We start from the raw sequence: 6,147 nt of genomic DNA on the forward strand, positions 1-6,147 counted from the left end.
TCAATAAAAATTAGTATATGTACTTCAAAATTGGAAAAAATATTTTCATAACTTTAAATTAACATAAAAATAATATTAGAATTGAAATCAAAATTTATTTACTATTTTATATATATATTCTATATTTTAATCAAAACTGCTATATATATATAGATAAAATAGATATAAATGATATAAAATATTAAGATCAGTAAGAATTGTATAAAAATTAGTTGGAACTAATAAGGAACATGTAAAAATGATTTTTAGAATTTTTGGAATATTATTTATATTTAATTACTAATTACTAATTAATTAAACACAAAAACTATGAAAAATTCGTAATAAAATATTAAAAAGTAATAAAAATAATTATAATTTTTTTTAGATTAATATACTTTTATAAACAAGCGAAAATTATAAAAATTAAATAAATGGGTCGATTAATATTTAAATAGTATTTACTTTTGCATTATTCTAAACCGACAGAAATAATAAAGAAAATACAAAATAAATACAAAGGTGTATTAAATCTATTTTTATAAAATTTTTATATGATTAGTAGCATCACTAGATACTGTAAAAAAATATAAAAATTAATTTTAAATTGTTTTTCCTATTTATTTAATTATAGGCCGATTAGAATGGTTAAATAATTAGAAAACATTAAATAAATAATATTTTAATATAAAATTTGATTTAATAATTTTTATAAAATTTTTAAAGAATATAGAACCTGTAAAAAATATAAAATTATTTATTTAGGTCGATTTGATATTTATTACCTAATTAATTTTGATTTAATCTAAACCGAGAACATATGCAAAGAAAAATGGAAATAAATATAAAAACATGGAAAAATTATTTTTGTAAATGTTTCTACTGATTCATATGCCTAACTAGAGTTATAAAAATTATGAAAATAATTTTTTTAGGTGACTAATGGAATTAATCAGCAAATTAAATCGTATATGTATATAATTCGGCTAAACTAATTAAATACATATAAATACATTAATATTATATTGTTACTATTATTATAAAATATCAAAATAATACTTATAATAACTAATTAATTCCTTTCCCTATTATACATACATATACTTTATTAATTCATAAAATACAATAATATATATAATAATAAACCTAAACTTATATACACTTAAATAAATAATAAAGATAATCGAATTATTAATACGATAACAATAAACTTATTAATATCGTATTATTAATACATAAACATGTCGTATTTCTATGCGCACATAATGGGTGAAGGTTATGATCAAAAGATAACGTATCACTTATACGAACTCACCGCTATTTACCGTAAAGTGGATGATGTCTAGGTTGCCATAATGAGAATAAGGTTTTGGATTAAACGAAAGGTTGTAGACTTATAGTCCAACTAAAAGTTCCTGACCCCCGGTTACATCTGGCCATCCCGACTTACTTAATAGCAACGAAGTTTGGACAAAGTTGTACAACGTCTTAATGTGGAGGATTATAACCCAAACTTTCTAAAACTATAAACCTGCTTTAAATGGAAACTTTTCAAAAGTAGAAACTCTTACTATAAATTGTCACTATTAATATAATCCTTATATTAATAAACATACTTTTTGTCTGTTAGAACATAACTGACTAAACGTTATATCTCTAGGTTGAGATCTCCGTTACTTACTTCCGTAATTTCTTTTCTTTGTGGATTATCTTCAACTTCTATTTAAGGTGAACTTCATAGCCCCACTTTTTACTGTTTCATAACTGTTTTATAACTTTTGGGGTGAGACACATGCTTGCTTTATAACTGTTTTACGCTTAGGCACAAGTACTAAATTGTTAACTATGCTGTCATGCTTTGATTCATGCTAAATCCCTACCGTAATATCGTTAATTTATACGTTTAAATGCAAACTTAATTATTGTGAATAGGCCTATTGAGAGTAACGTCTCTAACCATTCGACCGTTGGTCTTTGGTTACATAATAATGATTCCACGACACTGACAGTACAAGGTGTCATAGGGTAAATTGTTTAGTAGCGATATTACAAACTACAACAACACTTTTAGATTGATATATCTATATTGATCAACTTTAAACTAAATCTTGTGGTCTAAAACTTTGGATATTATTTATAAACCTATGAATTTCACTCAACCTTTTTGGTTGACACTTTAAGCATGTTTTGTCTCAGGTGATGATTGAGCTAGCTGCTACTTGCTTCTAGATGATTGATGTATGCTTTGCTGCTTGCATGGAGTCCATCATTCATATTTATCATATTATTTAGACATTTCCCATTTACTGTACTCTTATGATGTAAAACTTTGAATAATGCTTCCGCTGTTTATTTAATAAATAAATCGTCTCATTTAGAGTCGTTCTCGTTTGTACAACTATGATTTGATATAATTAGTCACAAATACCCTAGGCCCTATTTGGGGGTATGACACCGTACACATATCTCGTGCACAAAAATAACATACACATAACCTGTGCATAAAATCATTCTCTCGATACATAACATTCACTTTGCTTTCATAACTTGGCTTGGTAACCGACCTTAACATATAATGCGCATAAATAATATCCCCAAAACAGAACATCTTGTCTGTATAATATATAAACCTCGAAGTACTAAACACCATGCCCACTAGCTTTTCCGTCTAGTGTACATTCTGGGTGGGGGTGTTAAACCCGGTAGCTACCTTTAGGATTTGCGTGAATTAGGGCCATACCCGAATCTAATTCTTAGGTTACCAAGCAATAATAATCAGGGGAAAAATATTCACAACAATTAGTGGCAATTATCAAGTCCACATAATTCAATAATAATCCACAGAACTTCTATCTGCATAATAATTCATTCGAGGAATGTTTTGCTTGTGTCTATCTCGTCAAACATTTATAAAAGCATTTCATGTATTCGCAGTTCAAAATATATTTCAAAAGCATTTAATAAAGCAATTGTAAAAACAGCGCATGTATTCTCAGTCCCAAAAATGTAAAGAGTAAAAGGGAATCAAATGAACTCACGCATATAAATATTGTAAAACAGTTAATAAAGCATTTGCATGTATTCTCAGCCCAAAAATGTAAAGAGTAAAAGGGAGCAAATGAACTCACCATATTGTATTTTGTAGTAAAAATACATATGACGATATTTAACAACTAAACAATGCAGGGTTGGCCTCGGATTCACGAACCTATATTCTATTATATATTTATTAAAACATATAATTGTAATCAAATAAGTTCATATATTATATCTTAAATTATATATCTTATATTTTTAATTTGTAAATATTTAAAATAGTTAATATTTATATAATTTAATATTATATTTAAAATCAATAATTTGTTATATGTAAATATTTATATGAGTAATCTTAATAATTATATGTAATATTATGGTAGTTGTAATATATATACACTTATATAGAAAATATTTATTTGTTATAATAATATTGTTATTTTAAATGTAATAATCATAATCATAATAATAGTAATAATAATAATAATAATAATAATAATAATAATAATAATAATAATAATAATAATAATAATAATAATAATAATAATAATAATAATAATGGTTACTACCTTAAAGGCTCAAAAAATAACAAATCGCCCAAGCCAGGACTCGAACTCGCAACCTATCGTTTCACCAATACTTAACCAAACCAATGCTCTGCTAATACTTTTCTGTTTTAATTACCGATTTAAAACTTTATAACCTATATCTTTCTGTTTGTTTTTCTTCCTCTTCTTCTACAACTATCATCTCCTTCTTCTACAACAATCATCCTAATAATCATCATCATAAAATCATGGTTTCATCATCCCTTTTGTTTTCTTTTTCTTCATCATTATCTACATAAAATATCATCTTAATACATCATTTAACCTAATCGTGTATCCTAATCATCATCAATCTTATATTTTTATTATCATCACCTTAACCACCATCATTATATCCATCATCATACGCATCATCTCCATTAATCGTAATCATCATCATTCGTTATTTTCAGCATATGTTCAGTTCGATCAGAAGTAAACGAAACTGGATCCCAGTTTACAGAAAATGTGGCACAGCAGAATATCCAATATTAATCATAAAATGGCCCAAAGACAATTTACTTAAGCCCACTAAATAATCTGTGGCTGTTTGATTTTTCACAAGAAGCCCGACCAAAAGGAAGATGCAGTAGCTCAACAACTCAAACACCAAACAACTCTGACGCGTAATGCAATTGTTTATCATACTTCTATCACCACTTTATCTTAAGGAGATTCTTTTTGTTGGACATCAAGGTCCTATTAGTTCCACCATGCTATTATTTTATATCAAATTGACAACTTTTAAAATATTAAACATGTAATATAATGGTGAGGGTTTGCAGCTAATCAACAAAAAGAGAGAAAAGGGGAGCAGCGAACAGTTACAACAATGAAAGTGGTGAGGTTCGGATGAGATGCTCGAAGGGTGGTGTTAGAGTGGTGATTGGTGTTTGAAGTTTGAAAGGTGAATGGTGGTTCAATGTTGGCTTCGGCTGCAAGACAGAAACAATACAGAACGAGTAGGTTTGAAGCAGATTCTTGTCGGATATCAGAAACAGAAATATCAGTGATGGTATTACGTATGTCTCAGCCTGGGTTCGATGGTAACCGTGTGTTGTGGTTGGAGGTGATCTTAAAACTAGAACAAGGTGATGGAAGTGAGTGTGGTTGTAATGGTAATTGATAAAGATAGTGAAAATGAATTGGAATGGTTTAACTTTTACAGAATTGATCGCCTGTTATATATATTCGAATATTGTACATGAGTAATTCACTCAGGAAAAGAAAAAAAAGAAAAAAAATTATAAAGGAAGAAAAGGATTGAAAACATAATTTGTTTGTATTCTATCTTTGGATTCGATTTGTGACTAGTTCAGAGACAGAAATCAAGATTTGGTATGATCTGATTACGATGTAACAAGGATCCTAATATACATATCTGATTAAACGTAATTTGTATTAATAAATAATTAAGTATATATTATTACTAGTAATTATTATATAAATAATAATAAAATTAAATATAATAATAATAATATCAATCTTTCTAATATTAATAATAAATATATTAATAACAATAAAAAATAATAATGATCATAAATAAAAAAAATGGTAATTTTATTTAGTTCTATAACAACAATCATTAAAAATGATAATAATAATAATACTATTAATAACACTACATATAATGATATTATTATTATTGATAATAATATAACTAATAATAATATAACAACTCATACATCAATTTTTATATATATAAATACTTAGATAAAAAAATATATATATAATGATTTATTAATATAACACTTATTCTTTAACTTGAAATTACATTTATTAATAATTGTATCATATTTTATATGAATACATCTGTTGCATACTTACTATCTATTTAGTTTTTAAATGTTATTATTAATAGAAATAACATACATCTATTTATATGTAATCATTTTAATGATATCTTAATTATTCTATTTATTATTTTATATTCATGACAATATTCAGTTAATAATAATCATATCTTATTTATATATAAATTCCTTTTAAATTTTAATATAATTATTTTATATTTTGTTTTTACATATTTAATTTAAGTTATATTTTATTATTTCCATTTACTATATATCCTTACATTTACATATTTATATATATATTCATATCTATTTACAAATAGTTGTTCGTGAATCGTCGAGCACGGTCAAAAGGGTAATTGATTACATGAGTATAGTTCCAAAAATTTTGAGACTCAACATTATAGACTTTGCTTATTGTGTCAAAATCATATAAGGAGTAAGGTTTAAATTTGGTCGGAAATTCTCGGGTCGTCACATCATCATCCAATTGCCCAACCGAAATCAACTGAATCTTGAGCTTTGGAACGGACCGCACATTCCTCAAGATCTAAGCGTAATTCAAGTGTCTAACTACGAGATCACCAATATCCGCAATATCAAGAGTACTCCCATTCATAACTCGAACCTTACCGGAGTATTCCTTGAAGTTCACCATCTCGTTCATGTATGGGGTAACATGATACGAGGCACCCGAATCTAAAACCCAAGATTCGTCAAGAACCTCTTTTGGCACATCAAAGCATCTTTGA

Source organism: Rutidosis leptorrhynchoides, chromosome 8 (assembly GCF_046630445.1).
Source record: "Rutidosis leptorrhynchoides isolate AG116_Rl617_1_P2 chromosome 8, CSIRO_AGI_Rlap_v1, whole genome shotgun sequence".
Classification (NCBI taxonomy): Eukaryota; Viridiplantae; Streptophyta; class Magnoliopsida; order Asterales; family Asteraceae; genus Rutidosis; species Rutidosis leptorrhynchoides.